Here is a 20,498-nt window from a genome sequence, read left to right on the forward strand (position 1 = left end):
TTTGCTTTACGTTGCATCCACACAGATAGATCTTATAGCGACGATGGGGTAGGAAAGAGATATAAATGGGAAGGAAACAACCGTGTCCTTAATTAATGTGTGAATAATGGAAAACCATATTCAGGACTGCCGGTAGTGGGGTTCGAACCCAGTATCTCCCGAATGCAAGCTGTTAGCTGCGTGACCCAAACCGCGCGGGCACTTGCTCGGTATTATTATTATTATTATTATTATTATTATTATTATTCGTTTCGGCCGGCCGGTTGTGAACCACGTTATTTCAGCCGTTTGCATCCCATTATTTCCGCATTCGCTTTCTGTGAGCCTCGTTTCTTTCATCAGTCTACTTCTTATCTATTTTCAACTTCGGCTTTTCTTGGAATTGTGGTATGCTCGAACTTTCTTCTGGAGAAGAACGCGTTCCTGGATATCTTCAGGTATGATCCGCAGTTCTCGAAGGTCTTTTTCAACTTCGGTGAGCCAGGGTCCCATGGTTTTCTTGTTTACAAAGTAGGAGAAGATCTGGTTGGTCAATGTCTGCGAGCTCATTCGTGTTACGTGGCCATAAAAATTAATCCTCTGTTTCTGAATAGTCTCCGTAATACTTTCCACATGCCGTCTCCTGTACTCACCATGTTCTATTATTATTATTATTATTATTATTATTATTATTATTATTATTATTATTATTATTATTATTATTATTATTATTATTATTATTGATTCGTTATGCCCAACTAAGGAGCGCGTGTGAACTTATTTAGCACAGCGTTTCTTCTTGACTTCTCAAAATCTCTTCATCCTTTCACTGTGCTTCTTTTTGCGTTCTTCCGTCCACCTTGTAGCTTGTCTTTTAGGTTGATCAACAAATTTGTGTTTGTTAATGAGATTTCTGATATTTTTTTCTGTCTTGTAAGATTTCTTCATTTATACCAATTACTTGAAGATCTTTGTTTTGTTTTTCTGTAAGCCAGTTGTGATTTTTTTAGAGATACTGCGAGATTTAGTATTTTCTTTGTTAGCCTGTTATCCATCCTGATCAGGTGACTATTGAATTTTAATCTTCCTTTTCTAATGGTGTCTGTGATTTTTTCTGTTACTTGATAGATTTCCTGTGATTTCCTTTTCATCCAAATACCATTTTCGCATTTAGGTTCTAGAATTTTCCTGAAAATTTTCCTATCTTGTTTTTTCGATGTTTTTTATTTGTGATATGCCACCAATTATCAGAGTTTCTGATGCATAAAGGGGTTCTGGTTTGACAACTGTGTTACAATGTCGTGATTTTGCGTTTTGGGATATAGATTTTTTGTTGTATCTGCTGCAGACAACTGTGTATGCTTTTTGTAGCCTAATTTTGTAATTATTTCTTTGTTTGCTTGTTCATTTATCCCGTTTGGTTGTATAATTTCGCCTAGGTATTTGAATTTATATCTACTTGAGAGATTTTCCCATATCTAGTGATTAGAGGATGGTTGTTAAATCCTGATTTTGTACCTGGCATATGCTTTGTTTTCGTATGAAGTTTGCAGACCTGTTTTCTTGCCGCTATTTAGTGAAGTTTTTCTGCGGACTGCTGGAGTGCTGCTTGTTTGTTGTTGTAAAGGACTGCCAAGTCATCTGTAAAGGCGGGGCAATCAAGGTGAATTTTGTTTTTGAGAAATCTACCAATATTGATCCCTTTAGTTTCATTTTTCCATTCTCGAGCCACTTTTTTCAGAACTAGATTGAATAGTAGTGGTGATAATCCATCGCCTTGTCTGACCCCTGTTGTAATTTCGAATGGCTCTGAAATTTCATCCTAATCATTTAACTTTCGCTGTCGTGCCTGTTAGAGTTTGCTTGATCAATTCCCCTGTTTTTGTGTCGACTTGAAATTCCTCAAGTATGTTGAATAGAGTCTGTCGGTCTATTGAATCATAAGCTTTTTTGAAGTCAACAAAGTTAATTATTGTTTGTTTTGTTTTACGAATTTGTAAAATAGTTTTTAGGTTTAAGATTTGTTCTGGACATGATCTTCCTTTTCGAAACCCTGCCTGATATTCTCCATTGAGGTGGTCGTTTTGTTTTTCTAATCTGGGCTTTAGAGAAAATTTTGTAGACAACTGATAGTAAGAAAATTCCTTTGTAATTGTTTATATCTGATTAATTCTTGTGCAGTGGATGAATTACTGCACATTTCCAGTCTTCTGGAATTTTCTCAGTATTCCAAATGTTCTTATGATTTCTTGAATTGCGTAAGTCATTTTCTCACAACTGTTTTCAACATTTCTGCAATTATCCCTTATTATTATTATTATTATTATTATTATTATTATTATTATTATTATTATTCAGGCTTTGCGCATTCCGTCTATGTCTCGACTCTGAAGGCCCTTTAAAGTTCTTTATGATACTCTCATTCAGAAATCTTTCCTTTTCTCTTTCTTTCTTTCTTTCTTTCTTTCTTTCTTTAGCTTTACGAGAAGCAACCTTAATATTATTGCTCCTTCAAGATGACTAATCAACATGCTACATCTAATGAACAAAACGAGAACTGATTGCTCACTGCTGACGCTATTATCTAATTATTGCCTACTGTAACTTGTCCTAGCTAATAGGGGAAGAAACAAACCCGCAGAATAGCTGACTGAAGAGGGGTAACTGTTATTCCTTCGACCAGTGTTCAGAAAAAGGATACCTATATTGTTGCCATTATTTCGTATGGAAGAATATTGTTTTGAACCAATTTATTCGCCATTACATTCCCAGTTATTCAAGGAAACCATCGATGCTAATTGTAATTTTCTTCTTTTATCGTCGTATTCACGTTAGCCCGTAAGTACAGTAGATTTAAAAATAATTTTGATTCCACACACTTAGGTATGTTATGACTTTCCACTTGATTCGTTTGATTTCATGTCCCATATTCCCCTTAAAGTTTTGTCATTTTTACTGACACCATTGTCTGTTTATCATTTGTATTACGGTGTTATTTTCTCTTCCATGTTCATTTTTGTCTGTTGTCTTCATCTAGAAACATTTATCTTAATTGAACTAGATTCACTAGTCTAGCTTGGTGGTCTGCTTCGTTTGAACATGAGAGACAAATGTCCTCTTTTCTTTCCCGTCTTAATGTTTTATCCTTACGACCCTCCCCTTTAGCCCTCCCCCCGCTTCTGTTAAGCACTGCTGCGTACTAGACTGAAATACAAAAGATGCTCAAATGAAACATAGACAAAGCTTGAAACACTGTAAGTAACTAACGAATCAGCAGAGATTTGGCAGCAATGGGCGGTGGTGTGTTTGTTGTAGCAGCTCAGAACGTGGTCATTCTGACACGCGTCCAAGTTGAAGCAACATTTGCGGCATGAGTCAATTCTTGTACAGAAGGTTCTTTGCCGGGAAAACTGTCACGAAGTGTGTTTGTGATCCGTGACAACGCACGTTAGTATGCTGCCAAAGCAACAATGGTCTGTGTGTGCTTGTTTCATTGGAGTCTTATAGATCACCCGCATTATAGCCAGGATCTCTCTACATGCAGCAGCCACATCTTTGGTCCACTGAAGAAAGTCCTGAAGAGTAACCATCACCAATGAAGCGCTTCCTGGTTCTGTGGAAGAGTGGATGGTATAGAGAAACTCGTTCAACGTTGGGATGAAGCTGAAGTGTGGAGGATGGTTTTGTTAGGTAGACATGGTATTCGATACGAAACTACTACTGCTTCTCCTTACTGTTCTTCAGTGAACGCTGGTGGTCGTCTTCTTTCACAACACGTAGTTGGTACTAGTTCAGAACAGACACGAAGATATCATGCCCGACTACTGTCGAATATTTTTGAGCCGTGAATTCCGCCTTCTCCTGGATTATTTTCTGCGTAAAATAATTGTTATTTTCATCTCTTTTTCTGTGGTCTCCTTTCCTTTATTCATTCTGCGTAGCAGAGTTGCATTTGAGGTATACTAATATACTCATGATATTCGGAGCGGTAACGCTGTTCACACACTATGGCATTCATGCCTTCATACGTATTTGCTAGCAGGAGAATGCTGCTCGAAAGTATTTATTCGCCTAGTTGTTTCTTCCGTGAGAGTCCATGCTTCTACACGATAATACAGGACAGACTACATCTAGCATCGCAACATACTAGTTCTGATGTGTATATTTATATGTAAGTTACAAAAGTTGTTTCTCAATTTTACGAATGCCTGTCTAGTTTTCTAGATTCAAACATTGTTGTTTTTTTTTTTTTTTTCAGGATCTCAATTTTAATTTATTACACAGGACATCCCAGATGGGAAACAGGTGAAATTTTCTAGCGTACCGTACTGTTTGCTGACCTTCATTCTGGGTGTTAAGTCAGCGATTTTGCTTATCACCGTAATTTTTGTTTGTTGGAGTTCGTCGTCATGCCATACTGTTCGCACACAGTGTGGCATCTTGGTCCATCAACACCTGTATGCCTTCATACGTATTTGCTAGTAGCACAGTATCTCTGGGATTGTTAATGGTCTGACAGCTTATCATTATCCCATCTTCTACATCTTCTAAAGCTTTAAAAAAAATGGTTTCTGTATATACACTGACTGACAGAGCAAATGCAACACCAAGGAGGAGTGGTTCGAAAGGGATGAAAGTTGGGGAAAAAACAGAGACGGCACGGACGAATAATTGATGTTTATTTCAAACCGATATGCAGGTTACACAATGCGCACGGCATCGACTCAGTAGGATGTAGGACCACCGCGAGCGGCGATGCACGCAGAAACACGTCGAGGTACAGAGTCAATAAGAGTGCGGATGGTGTCCTGAGGGATGGTTCTCCATTCTCTGTCAACCATTTGCCACAGTTGGTCGTCCGTACGAGGCTGGGGCAGAGTTTGCAAACGACGTCCAATGAGATCCCACACGTGTTCGATTGGTGAGAGATCCGGAGAGTACGCTGGCCACGGAAGCATCTGTACACCTCGTAGAGCCTGTTGGGAGATGCGAGCAGTGTGTGGGCGGGCATTATCCTGCTGAAACAGAGCATTGGGCAGCCCCTGAAGGTACGGGTGTGCCACCGGCCGCAGCACATGCTGCACGCATTCTTCGCGACCAACCTGCCCTTCTCAGCCCGATCACCATACCCCTCGTAAAGTCGTCTGTCTGCTGGAAATGCCTCCGTTGACGGCGGCCTGGCATTCTTAGCTATACACGTGTCCTGTGGCACACGACAACACGTTCTACAATGACTGTCGGCTGAGAAATCATGGTACGAAGTGGGCCATTCGGCAACGCCGTGTCCCATTTATCGTTCGTTACGTGCGCAGCACAGCGGCGCATTTCACATCATGAGCATACCTCAGTGACGTCAGTCTACCCTGCAATTGGCATAAAGTTCTGACCACTCCTTCTTGGTGTTGCATTTGCTCTGTCAGTCACTGTATATTGAACTACAGCGGCGAAAGCGCACTCCCTTCTAGACGTTCATTTTGTCTCATAATACATTTCTGAGTCGAGCAGCTGCAGTCTGTTGTTGATGAAAATGAAAATCCATAGCCTGTTTCCAGTCATTCGACTGGGTTAGGAATGGAATGTATGAAGCCCCCACCTAGCGGCGAGGATAGGAACTGTGCCGGCTGCCGAAGCCTGTCGCACTCCTCTGGGGCAATGATTAATGAATGATTAATGAAATGAAATGAAATTATATTGGAGAGTGCCGCTGGAATGAAAGATGACAGGAAAAACCGGAGAATTCCGAGAAAATCCTGTACCGCTCCGCTTTGTCCAGCACAAATGTCGCATGGAGTGACCGGGATTTGAACCACGGAACCCAGTGGTGAAAGGCCGGCCCGCTGCAGCCTGAGCCACGGAGGCTTTGTCTGCTGTTGATAATTATTGGTAATAATACTGGCACAAAGCCAAAGTTATGGCGTGGCAAGGGAAATATCCTATCAGAGCGAAGATAGTAATTGACAATCAACCAGTAGAACAAGTCACAAATTTTAAGTACCTTGGTTGTGAAATATCTTTTAATGATGATGACGAGGTGAAGAAGAAGCTTCATCGATTTCAATATATGTGTGGGACAATTCGCCGAACACTGAAAGGAAAAGTAAGAGAAGATACTCAACTTAAATTCTATAAGACTATGGCTGTACCAACTTTGCTATATGGAAGTGAGACATGGGTAGATAAAACAAGCTATAGGAATAAAATACAATCATCTGAAATGAGATTCCTAAGATCAGTGAAAGGATACTCCATAAGAGATAAAATACGAAATGAAGAGATAAGACAACAATTAAATATATTCTCAATGAATGAAAGAATATTCCAAAACAGGATAAATTGGCAAAACCACGTTCTGAGGATGGATAACGACAGAATCCCAAAACTCGCCCTGGAATACCATCCTACAGGAAGAAGAGATATTGGTCGTCCTATGAAGAGATGGAATGAAATCTGAGGTCGGAAGAGGCTATTAGCCTAATCCATTAAGAGGAAGTAAGTAAGTGAGTAATACTGGCACATCTCTAATCAATACCACTCGAACTCAGATTCCGAAAAGTTTCATGTGGTTGACTTTATCGAAAGCTTTCTGAAAGTACACAGAGCATGCGAATACCGGTATATTTGTCCAGCATATCGACGTTTCTGAACAAGAACACTTGTTTCGCCTTTGATTGTTACCTCGCGTCGACCCAGACAGGTCTTATGTCGATGATGGAATAGGACAGAGTAGGAAGTGACCGTTGCCTTGATTAAAGTACAGTCCCGACATTGGCCTGGTGTGGAAAGTGGGGAAACCAGGGAGAACCATTTTCAGAGCTGCTGGCAGTGAAGTTCGAACCCACCATCTCCCGAGCGCAAACTCACTGGTACATGGCCCGAACCACATAGCCAATTCGCTCGGTGAATCAGAAGTGGTATAGTCACCAAGGCTTCTGTAGTGTCAAAGCGATTTTGAAATCAACATTTTGTTTCTCCCACCATTTCTTGGAGTTTTCCATTAATTCGTTTATGAATGATCTTAAGGAACTTTTTTTAAACGCGGCTCTCTAGAGCGATAGTGCGGTGATCTTCACATTTCTTCAGAATGGGAATGCAAATTGTTTTTCACCAGAATCCGGGTATGTTGCCGGATTCCTAAAAACATATCGCTCTGCAGAACCAGCCTTTATTCCTTTCCCCGTATTCTGTATAAATTTGAAAATGTCCACGTTGATAAATTAATGTCTGTCGTATTGCACCTTGATATTTATTTGTACAGTAATTATGAATTTATTTCTTGAGATCAACGTGAACTTCTGTCATTGGTGGAAAGAATTCACCCTGTGTTTTAAGTATGAGTGGTAGACCCTTTGTTCCCGCTGGGTCTGGCTCGCAACTTATTTAATGCGTTTCTTTAATATTGGGGCCCTGCGGGTGATCATCACGGTGGTCGATGGTACGTCCTGACTGGTTGTATCTCATTCTGGTGGCTGGGGAGAGAGTTCGTGGCACAAGGTAGCACGATAACTGTTATGGATTATTATTATTATTATTATTATTATTATTATTATTATTATTATTATTATTATTATTATTATTAGCTCCCTCTATGGATCAGTGGTAGAGTGCTGGCCTCTGCTTCCCCAGATCGGGTGTTCAAACCCTTTGAAGTAGTCGGATTTCTGAAGGGCAGAAAAAGTCCATTCGGCACTCCATGGCGTATAATATCGGCATGTAAAATAAACTTGGTGACACATTTGGTGTGTTTCTTTTTTTTTTTGCTATTTGTTTTACGTCGCAGCGACACAGATATGTCTTATGGCGACGATGGGATGGGACAGGCCTAGGAGTGGAAAGGAAGCGGCCGTGGCCTTAATTAAAGTACAGCCCCAGCTTTTGCCTGGTGTGAAAATGGGAAACCACGGAAAAGCACCTTCAGGGCTGCCGACAGTGGGATTCGAACCCACTATCTCCCGGATGCAAGCTCACAGCCGCGCGCCCCTAACCGCATGGCCGTGTAGCCTGAGAACATGGAATGGGAGCTGTCCGTTTTAGTTCAGGCCATGTACATTGCCTTTTCGAATGAGATCCTCAGGCCAGTCTTTGCGGGTACGTCTTGTAATACACTGACTGTGCAAATGTCATGGGATAGCGGAGCGCAGGTGTGTTGTCTGCGCACCACACGCCCCCTGTGCCAGCGGCAATTGTATAGGAGACCTTGTGAGCAGTGGCTGAGCATGTAACAGGTGTAACATGGAACGTCGTCGTGAGCTGACACCGTTTGAACGGGGTATGGTGGTCGGTGCCCGACGGATGCGAAGTGCGATTTCGGAAGTGGTGCGGGAATTTGGCTTCACGATCAACCGTGCCCAGGGTGTATCGTGAATGGTTGAATGCGGGTGTCACCGTCCACAACAGACGAACGACCGGCCGTCCAACCACCCTCGATGACCATGACCGGTGACATCTGAAACGGATTGTCAATAGTGACAGACGGGCAACCGTGCAACAAATCACGGCTCATTTCAACACAGGCCGTGCTAGACACGTCTCCCAGTGGAAAATCCGTAGAAACATGGGTTCTGTGGGGTATGGGAGCCGGCGCCGCACACGGGTGCCACTGTTAACCCAACGTCATAGGGCACAACGACGCGCATTTGTCGTCAGTCACCAGGAATGGACACTGGAACAATGGCGTAACGTGATATGGGCGGACGAATCACGATTTCAACTGCACCATGCCGATGGGAGGCACCGTGTATGGCGCAGACCACATGAAGCGATGGATCCCGCCTGCCTCGAAGGTGTGGTCCAGGGCGCTGGTGTTTCTGTTATGGTCTGGGGTGCATTTTCCTGGTATGGAATGGGCCCCCTAGTTGTTCTGGAAGATACTTTGAACGGTACGCGGTATGTTGAGCTGCTCGGAGACCATCTCCACCCATTTTTGGCCTTCCAGCGCCCAGATGGTTCTGCGGTGTTTCGAGATGATAAAGCGCCGCCACATCGCTCCCACGTCGCCCGAGAATGGTTCCAGGAACATGCAGTGGAGGTCCAACGACTGCCATGGCCACCCAGGAGCCCCGATATGAACCCTATCGAGCATATCTGGGATGTCCTGGAACGCAGGCTCCGTGCCATGGATCCTGCACCCACGAACAGACCAGCGTTGGCGGTCGCTCTGCAAACGATTTGGTGTCAGCTGCGTCCAGAGAACTACCAGGGACTTATCGATTCACTTCCACGGCATCTCACTGCAGTTCGTAGGACCAGAGGAGGCCCCACACGCTATTAGTTGACTATCCCATGGCATTTGCTAAGTCAGTGTACTTCTATTTGTTCCAATGCTGTTAGGAGGTTGTTCGCAAGGAGCACTACATCGTCAGCAAGGCCAGGCATACAAATGTGTTACCATCGTTTTTGTATCCAACTCGTTTCTCCATTCTCTGAGGACTTTCTCCAACTGTGTCTCTTAAGTCCAGAATGGCAGGTTTGATCCTGACTCTGTCTGCTGGTATTTCGAGTTACTCCAATTGTGTGAGTAGATTTTGCTAGGATGTGAAAGAACTCCTACGGGACAAAATAACCGGCATATCGATGTCTCTGAAAACCGTAAAAGTAGTGAGTGAGGTGTAAAACCATTAATATTATTATGTTGGAAATTAGGAGAACTGAACCGAGTGTGATATGGAAATCAACATTTCCAAGTCTAGTTTCGTAAAGAGTTTAAAATAAAAAATGTTTAGAAAAATCAAATGCCAGGTAACGAAAACAAACCTTGAACTGATAGATTCTTTCAAGTACTTATCCTGTGAGCTCGCAAACAAAATTATCCTTAAATCGCTGTGTTCTGAAAGTTGAGTGATCAGATTTTGATAAATGATATTATTATTATTATTATTATTATTATTATTATTATTATTATTATTATTATTATTATTATTATTATTATTAAAATACATACATCTGCATTATAAACTGTTACGCCTTTCAGGCCTCCTTTAGTTCCATACCTCTTCTCTTGAATTCATTAGAAACTGAGTCTAACCATCGTCGTCTTGATCTCCCTCTATTTCTCTTACCCTCCATAACCGAATCGATTATTCTCCAGGGTAACGTATCCTCCACCGGTTTATGCACTCAGCTTCATCAATCGATTTCATTCCTAACTTAGCCGTTATCTCCTCATTCCGAGTACTGTCTTGCCCTTGTTCCTACATGTTTGTCTAGTGGAGGGAAGTGTGGTGTGTAAGTGGAAAAATGTTTGAAATAGAACCTTCGAGCTACAGCTACGTGGTTAAAATCCAGTGACTGGGCCGGGAATTGAACTTGGGACCCAGTGGTCCGCAGACAGTAATTATATCACGGAGTTAAACGTCTTTACTATAACTCAGATTCGCAATATCATAAAACTAAAATACCTTCTTCTAAGGTTGCCAACCCTGAGGTTGCTATTGCAGCAGTTCTGCAATCCCAGTCTTCAACTCCACATAAGATTAAGCCTAGGGAGTCTTTCATTTTCACACCCTTCGTGGCCCTTGTCTTTCTTTGGTCGATATCTTCATGTTTTGAAGTGTCGGATCCCTTCCAGTTTTTCTCTCTGATTAGTGTTATATAGAGGATGGCTGCCTAGTTGTACTTCCTCTTAAAACAATAATCACCACCACTAACAGCCCATTTCCTCCACTAGTTGCTCTGTGTACGCATCATTATACTGTAAAGTAGAACTGTTGGTTTTTGGGAAAGCGAGAGCAACGTTATCTCTTTCCGCATCCTGTGGCGTTGACCACGGGATTGGTTCACCCGTCTTTTGATCCATTTCTCACCCCAAGGGAATGTTGGTGCCCTTGACTTCCACCCACTTATCCACCCTCCGAAGAGGCTGTTGGTACTTACTAGAGAAGTGTGTGGGGGGGGGGGGGAGGCACTTATGCCGGTTGACACTCTTTTGGATTTCGTTGAACGTCATACCCAGGACTCAAAATTATAAACACTCGGAGTTCTGTGTGGCACGGACTTTCGAACCCCGGCTACCTTTGTAGGATATCAAAAATGTAGTTAATCACTAGCCATACCAAGAAAGAGCCAGGATGAGTAGCTCAGACAGTAGAACGCTGGCCTTCTGAGCGCAAGCAACCGGGTTCGATCACGGCTCAGTCCGGTAGTGTTTGAAGGTTCTCATATACGTTACCTCGCGTCGGTAGTTTTACTGGCACGTAAAAGAATTGAAAATGAAAATCCACAGCCTGTTTGCAGTTTCAACCGGATCAAGAATGGAATGAATGAAGCCCCATCTAGCGGCGAGGGTGGGAATTGTGGCGGCTGCCGAAGCCTCTCGCACTCCTCTGAGGCAATGATTAATGACTGACAGATGAAATGAAATGGTACTGGAAAATGTTGCTGGAATGAAAGATGACGAGTGAAAACCAGAGTACCCGGAGAAAAACCTATCCCGCCTCCGCTTTTTCCAGCACAAATCTCACGTGGAGTGAGCAGGATTTGAACAACGGAACCCAGCGATGAGAGGCCAGCGCGCTGCAGCCTGAGCCATGGAGGCTTCACATATAAAAATTACAGGACAAAATTCTGGCACCTTGGCGTCTCCGAAAACTGTAAAAGTAGTTAATGTGACTTAAAACCAATATAATAATATTTATATAATAATTATATTATTATTCCGGGGATTCTGTGGAACGCAGAGGTGAAAGAAGGCGCGGACATGAATGGGTGGATATAGAAGAGCAAGAAGATTAATTTAAAGCTTTAACATTTGAGCTATATTTCTTCCTTTTATCTTGTGTTTTTCTTTTTCAAATTTTGAACTTTACACTTTGCTAAGCAAATAGTTTATCGGGTACAGAATAATGTTAGGACAATCAGAATAATCAATTAATATCCAATTAACAACCTGAGCTTGAAGCTCCCTAATTACAAATTTTTATGAGCACTCGTGCTCCTTTTAACCAACAGTCAAGGAGACGGATCTCCTAAATTTTACATCAGTGGAGGAGCGTCTTCGCTCTACAGGTTTACAAGTTTCAGGCCTATCAACCTACGTTTAACAAAACAAGCAGTAGGCCTATTCACTGTCTTGACTGCTCAACAGTCTAATTGCCTAAAAATGAAATGAATGATGTTAACTGTAACAGGAGTAACGAGTACCCATTCTACTTGGGCTTTGGTAAAAACAAAAGGTTAAAGTTACTCGCCGAAAATCAAAATGGTGACGAGACGAACACTTGCGCTCCTTAAAATTGACATGAAATTCATAAAACCCTATTTGGGCTTATGGCCCTACGTTACAGAGGCTAAGCCTATACTACGGAGGTGACTAGATGGAGAAAAATATTTAAGTTGCAGAAATTACAAGATAGATTTTCAAGTTTACAAAATTATAGTCACCTCAAGATCAAGTTGAGAGGGAATACAAAAGGGTACCTCACTCTCTATTCCTTGATTTCGCTTAAGTTCTTTTGACTTGTTTGGAATTTACATTTCAGAAAATAAAAGTTACATCACTAAAGATTTGAAACATTCCCCTCGAGCTAGCTTTCAAAGACTATCACATAGTTAAGTCGAAGCTGCCATTACCTTGAGCGGGTTGACCTCCCGAAGATGGATGAGGGAGTCTTTCCCCCTACCTCCGTCACGTACACACTCCAGACTGGAGCGATCTCTAAGACAAAATGGCTCACCAGCCCCCGGCTTTCATAGCAGAAAGGAAAGTTCCAGAAAACTGTGGGCCAAGGCCCTGACCCACTCCCAATTCTTACTGGTCAGTTTAATAAATATCAGAAAATTTTGATTGGTACGTAAATAAATGTACAAAATTTCTTATTGGCCAACGCCTTAAGTTGGCGGGAAGAAATAGAAGTGTTGATAACATTTGAACATCAAAAACAAACACAAAACATTCCAGTTTAGGAAACCTTGACACACAAAATTTATCTTGAATTTTAATAGTTCATCTTCACCCCAGAGGGCACAACATAAGTTGATAGTAGCGACATCAGTTGAGAAATGTTCACACTATTTCCGAAATGAGTTTCAGATATCCTGATCTAGAGGGCCTTCCACAGGGCGCTAGTTTTAAATGCACGGGACGGGTGTACCTCCGGAACAATTATTATTATTATTGTTATTATTATTATTATTATTATTATTATTATTATTATTATTATTATTATTATTATTATTATTATTATTATTATAACGGCCAATAAAGAAAGTAAGAAAATATATCCCAACCAGCTCGAAGGGAAGATTCCTAGAATGGTTGCGGAGCTTCACAGCATGACTGACCACCGCTCATTGATGGACCGACGACTGCAGTCGGGGAGAGCAAAGCCCTGACATCATGGGGAAGGAAGAATATTACGATTTTGGCGAGACAGGCGCGAACCGGTTATGTGGAGTAGTATTAGCAGCCTGCAGGTCTGCGCGAGCCTGTTAATTGATTATTGCTGCTCTTGAGGAGAGAAACTCTTTTTTTGTATTCATTTTCTACCTGTCCAATACTTCCCTTCCCTGCCTCTCTGTTTGAACAAGCTAGGGGGGAGAGGAAAAACAAACAGAGAGTTGGCCCCCCTGGGGGTTAAGGCCCCCTCGGGGTTAGCCAATTATCCGAACCCCTGCTGGGCCTGACTCCGGACTGGCGGCTAGGACCAGCCTGGAATTCGAGAGACAGGCTAAACCACGGCACAGCATGCACAAAAAAAAGAAAACAGAACCCTCCAAGGTAATAAGTTGTCGCATTGATCATATAATGTATACAAACAGATTGTTAAATGGTTATTTACATCCGCTTCACCCGCCCTCTTTTAAAGGCCAATAATCATTTTTACAATAAATTTCTCATGACCAATAAACTTCAGACTTCCTCAGGCTCTCTGTTATGCTCAGGCGTAGTGTTAAAATAGTGAGATGTATTAATATAATAGCGGTTTTTTTTCACCTGGCATTTTGTGCACGAAACAAGTTTGGCCCTCAAAACATAAAAGGAGGAAATCGCACGTGACGGCGCGTATTAACTTACTCCTAATAAGTAAATAAATAAATAAATTTCTGTATATAAAAATTAAACTCTGTCTGTCTGTCTGTCTGTCTGTCTGTCTGTCTGTCTGTCTGTCTGTCTGTCTGTCTGTCTGTCTGTCTGTCTGTCTGTCTGTCTGTCTGTCTGTCTGTCTTACGAAACAACTGCACATCTATACCAGTGGACAGAAATTCACGAAATTTTGCACGAATATAGGCTATTTTTTTCTACTGGTTTAACTTCGCACTAACCCATCGAAGGTTTTCGGCGACGGGAGGATGGGAAAGGCTAGGATTGGGAAGGAAGCGGCTTTGGCTTTAATCAAGGTACAGTCCCAGCATTTGTCTGGTGTGAAAATGGGTAAAATACAAGCAGCTGACGGTGGGGATAGAACCCACCATCTCCCGAATGCAAGGCCACACATTGTTTGAGGGAGGCCAACTTTCATCCCCCCTCCCCCCTCCCCTCCATAGAATCCTAATCATCTCCCTCAAACTTTCCATCTCTTCCCTCATACTACTTAACGCCCGACTCACACCCATACTACCTACACCTGCATTCCTCTGCAGTTCTTCAATTTTCTTCGCGGAAATATGAAATTTAAAAAATAAAATAACGTATTTTGTGAATAAAAAATTAAAGGTACATTCTGTTAATAATAAGTCCGACTCCTTGGCTGAATGGTCAGCGTCGTGGCTTTCAGTCCAGAGTGTCCTGTGTTCGATTTACGGCTAGGTCGGAGATTTTAACTGCATCTGTTTGAATGCTCTTGTCTTGGGAAGTAGGTGTCTGTTTCTCTTACTGCACACCTCTTCACATCAGCTCACCACGCTATGAACTCCCCCACCCATGTCGCAACAGCCCCGAAGGGCCTTGGCCTACCAAGCGACCGCTGCTCAGCCCGAAGGCCTGCAGATTACGACGTGTCGTGTGGTCAGCACGGCGAATCTTGTCGGCCGTTATTCTTGGATCTCTAGACCGGGGCCGCTATCTGACCGTCAGATAGCTCCTCAATTGTAATCACGTAGGCTGAGTAGACCTCGAACCAGCCCTCAGATACAGGTAAAAATCCCTGCCGTGGCCGGGAATCGAACCCGGGACCTCCGGGTAAGAGGCAGGCATGCTACCCCTAAACATCAGTGGCGTGCGGAGAACATATTCATTACCCAAGCTACAAAAAAAGTTTTTAAAAAAATATGAACAATCGTAGCCCCACTACACTCTCTAAAGTCAACATTACCATTTTATAAGGCTGCATTTTTCGTGGAAGGGTCTGCCTGGGAAAGATCTTTCAAGAATATTTTCAACCACACGCTCGCACATACTGTACTTCTTAATTGATATTCACAGCAGTGACGACACCATCATAACTTAATCTATAGCAGATTTTAAACAATGTACTTACAGTTTCATCCGGTGACTCTTCGTGATAGTACAGTTATGTTTTTCACAAAAATTTACTGGGACTAACTATTTGTTTTTTACTTATAAAGCCTAATCTAAACTAATCAGCAAAATTTAACTGGTATGTTATCGTCGTTGAAGTTTCATACTGTAGTTTCACTCGCATACTGAGTGTACGTGCATCAACAACAAACGAGGGAAATCATTTGTCACGACGTATAACACACGTTATATTCATGAGAATGCCACAGAACTCTCGAAACCTTCACCTATAATCCAAGAGGTTGATGATTATAATGCTTGTTGTTTACAGGAGCCTAAAATCTAGGTCATCGGCCCTAATCCAAGCGGAACATTACAAAAACTCACTATATATTACTATCACAGATAACCATTCGCGCTTGGCTTTGTGGTCATGCTGGGCAACCTAAATATTTTCCTGCGGCTATCGGAACACACACTACACGTGCCATCAATGAATTGCTCGAAATAACTGTATACATGCTGAAACCCAAGACTAAAATATATTCTTCTATATTACAATTGATTTCATACACTGGCTCTATTTTTTTTTTTTGCAAGTGGATTTACGTCGCACCGACACAGATAAGTCTTATGGCGACGATGGGATAGGAAAGGCCAAGGAGTTGGAAGGAATTGACCGTGGCCTTATTTGAGGTACAGCCACAGCATTCGCCTGGTATGGAATTGGGAAACCACGAAAAACCATCTTCAGGGCTGCCGCCAGTGGGATTCGAACCCGCTATCTCCCGGATGCAATCTCACAGCCGCGCGCCCCTAACCGCACGGTCAACTCGCCCGGTCTGTTTTTATTAGCAAGACGATGTGCAAGTGGCTATACTGTTTAGGTGTAAATATTTTTCTTGCAGTCTCTAGTGTGTGGCGCTGAAGACTTCGAGTGTCAAGTAATAAAACTAACACCTCTTACCTAAGCTAGCTGGCCTGTCGCGGTAAACTGCTGTTAGGGGAGGGGCCACAGCTTCGCCTCGAGGAAGCTTCAAGTGCATGCGTCACTCAAGCTACCTTAAAATTCGCTGGCGGTAGCTCTCTATCGCACCGGCAAAGAAACCCAGCTCGCTGGAGAAGCTGAACTGCGGTAGTGCGAGCGGATTGTCGAGACAGCTGTACTTGGCTTGGCTTAGATGTTCGAAATTTGTTAAACATTATACAAAGCGTTTTAAGGAATTAGAAAATGTTAATACAAAGTTCACAACTGAGCATTTTTTATTTTCCACCTTGTCGATACATTGTATCGTCATTGTATCTACATTGTAGATGGGGTTCAGTACACGCCACTGGTAAATATATCCCTCCATTATATTTTGTAAGTCTTTGATGTATTCCTGGGTGACTGCGTTGTAATTATGTTACGCTACATGTGAGGTAATAACTTTCTTTTGGTGTAAAATTCACATTAATTTCTATGCGGCTGCTTCTGATTACCAGGTGTGTCTAAAAACGTAGGTGAATGATACCATAGCACAACGAAAAGTTACAAACAAGATACCTTTTGTCGCCTTCAAAGAACTCTCCGTCGGCTACAGTACACTTTTGGAAACGTGAATACACCTGATGGAATCTGAGAGCGAAGGCGTCTTTTGGAATCGATCGAAGCAGTGATGTCACACGTCTTATGATGTCTGGCATGTCAGCGAAATGTGTGCCTTTCAGGATTCCCTTGATGCGGGGAAATGGGAAGTAGTCTGCAGGTGCCAGATCCTGGACCGTACGATGGATGTTCGACAACAGTTACACGCCGCTTAGCCAAGAAGTTGCGCGCATGGATTACAGTGTGTATGGGCGGGCGTTGTAGTGGAGGAGACTTAACTTTCCAGTCCTGTACAACTCTGGCCGAACACTCCGGATGCGTAGCAGCAACCGTTTCAAGACATTCTAGTAGATTGTGCCGTTGACGAATTCCTGATATGGATCATGCCATTGCTGTCGAAAAAGATGATCAACAGTGCCTTTAACCTGAACTTCTGGAGGCGAATGTTTTTGACGCGTGGGGAACCATGCCATTCATCGTCGCTTGGTCCACGGATCGAACTGGTAGCACCAGCTCTCATTTGCACATGTTAGCAGTTTTCGGAAAAGATGGATCTCGGTCACACTTGTCAATGAAATATTCAGGAATTACTATCCGTGTTGCCTTCTGCTCGTCAGTCAATGTGCGCGGTACAAACGCAGAACAGATCTTCCGTTGTTGTTGTTGTTGTTGTTGTTGTTGTTGTCGTTCATTTGTTGTGAAGATGGTGTTCACATTGTCCTTGTCAGCCCCTAATTCCTATGATATCTTTCTCAGAGACGGCCACCGAGTTTGTGCCAGTATCCGCACTTGCTTGATGTTTTTTGCACTTCTGCTTGTTGACGGTCGACTAGAACGTGGCGCATCATCAGGTGTTTCCTGCCCATCCTGAAAGCGTTAGAAACAGTCGTAAACACATTTTTCTGCTTACGACTTCTGTACACTTGCACCAACATCATATGCGTTCCCATAACCGTTTTTTCCTATTTGTAATATAAATTGATGTTTATGCGTTGCTCCGTGACACGAGTCTTCACGCGCACTACGTTCGACTGGCCGCAGCAGACTAACCTGCTTTAGCCCCGTGTGTTCAACACTACGTGGCGCTTCTCGAGATGTCTGTTTACATGCGTATGCACGCAGTGTTACGTCACGTTGCCTTTGCGATACACACCTTGTATTATGTTACACTATTCGTAAGTAACTGTAGAATTGTCATCTCCTTTTGTTTTGTTTTAATGTATTTATTTTTCTTACTCTTCGTTATATTTCTTGCTTTTATATAATTCTTTCTAACATTCTGTTTTCGTGTAATTATTTACAGCATTATTATTCTTTTATTTTGTTGATAAGTATTTTACAAACATTTTAATTCAAGCAATGCCACCAGGATATCTCCCAAATGCAGTTATTATTATTATTATTATTATTATTATTATTATTATTATTATTATTATTATTATTATTATTATTCATTCATTCATTATGCCCAACTAAGCGCGTGTGAACTTATTTAGAACTACGTTTCTTCTTGTCTTCCCCAAATCTCTTCATCCTTTCACTGTGCTTCTTTTTACGTTCTTCCGCCACCTTGTAGCTTGTCCTTAAGGTTGATCAGCAAATTTGTGAGATTTCTGAATTATTTTCTATCTTGAAAGATTTCTTCAGTTATACCAATTTCCTGAAGATCTTTATTTCTGTAAGCCAGTTGTTGTGATTTTTGAGAGATACTGCGAGTTTTATTATTTTCTTTGTTAGTCTATTGTTAAAATAATAAAATAAATAAAATAAAGTCACCTCCGTACAGGCCATGAAGGCCCTTGGAGGAGTGGAAGGTAAAGGCTTCCACCATTGTTAACCTCGGCATGTGATGGGGTAGAGTGGTTAGCTCTACGCCCGGCCACCTTTGCACCCAGGAATTAACCTGGTACTCATTTTTGGTGTAGGCTGAGTGAACCTCAGGGCCGTATGCACCTCCGGAAGTGGAAATCTAATTTCTTAAATTTTACGACTTCCTGACGGGGATTCGAACCCACGTCCTTCCGGACGAACCGAGTACGCCTTTACCGCCTCGGCCAGGCAGCCCCTTTAGTCTATTGTTATCCATCCTAATCAGGTGACCATAGAATTTTAATCTTTTTCTAATGGTGTCTGATTTTTTTTGTTACCTGATAGATTTCCTGTGATTTCCTTTTCATCCAAATACCATTTTCGCATTTAGGTCCTAGAATTTTCCTGAGAATTTTCCTGTCTTGTTTTGGATGTTTTTTATTTGTGATCTGCCACCAATTATCAGAGTTTCTGATGCATAAAGGGATTATTATTATTATTATTATTATTATTATTATTATTATTATTATTATTATTATTATCTCAGCTACGAAAATGCAAATGATTTGAGTTTGGGAGAATTGCGTGTATAATTTTACGTTCCAACCACTCGAACAATCGCGCCATCGTAGTTACGGCAGACATATCTTCTAGTAGTGAAGCTGACACTCTGAATGGAAAAATTAGAATGCCGAGAAAACGGAGTAAACTATTTTTGCTATCTTTTTTGCGACTCAGACAGGTCTTATGGTGACCATGGGATAGGATAGGGCTAGGCCTGGGAAAGAAGCGACGGTGGCCTTCATTAAGGTACAGCCTCAGCATTTTTCTGGTGTTAAAATGGGAAACCACGGATAACCATCGTCAGAACTGGCGACAGTGGGGTTCGAACCCAGTGTGTCCAGAGCACAGGTTCACAGTTACTTGACTCTAACCACGTATCCATTCGCTCAGTTAGTAAATATCTAATATGTTCACCAAATTTCTTATCAGTATCTAGATGAACGATACAACATTGTGTGGGTTTTTTGTCTTCAAAAATAATCCACCGATCGCGACCAGAATCGAAGGCACAATCTTATTTAGGCCTACAAGAAGCACTCACCGGCCATGATGATGATGATGATGACAGTGTGCTGGTAGAGACAGCGCTTTGTTGATGAAGGATGAAGTTATTTTCAGTGACTATGTTAACATTACCAACGCCTTGCCTGATTCTATCGGTGGCCTTGGTGCGCTCATGTTTGTTTTCTGGGCACCCTTGTTTTATGCATGAGAGATTTACTTTCGCTGACTCGTGACAAGCATTTTAAAGAACTGTTTCTCAGAGGTTTAAAAGCTTGTGATGGGAACAAAGCCTGGGACGTCTCGAAATGCGGGAGTTGTTAATACACGGCGTGTTTGGAACATTATCTTCACTTATTTGCATGATAACATCTGATGGAAAGCGACATCCGTGTAGCAGGTGTCGAGCAGCGTCTGTTAGCTTGGAAAAACTTCTCTTTATTCTCTAGCTGTTAACATATTAATTGAAATGTTACCTTGTTCTTGGTTTTCGACGACAGGAACTTTGTTGTACTAGCATCGTGACATAAACCTGGACGGAAAGTACATCAGAAAAGAACATTTCTTATTTGATGGAAATGGCCGAAATTTGAAGAGAAGATAACATTCAAATCGTTGTTTGCAAGGCTGAGTACTGTGTCCACGCTGAAATATTAAATGAAGCTC

The sequence above is a fragment of the Anabrus simplex genome, chromosome 3 (assembly GCF_040414725.1).
Source record: "Anabrus simplex isolate iqAnaSimp1 chromosome 3, ASM4041472v1, whole genome shotgun sequence".
In the NCBI taxonomy this organism is placed as follows: Eukaryota; Metazoa; Arthropoda; class Insecta; order Orthoptera; family Tettigoniidae; genus Anabrus; species Anabrus simplex.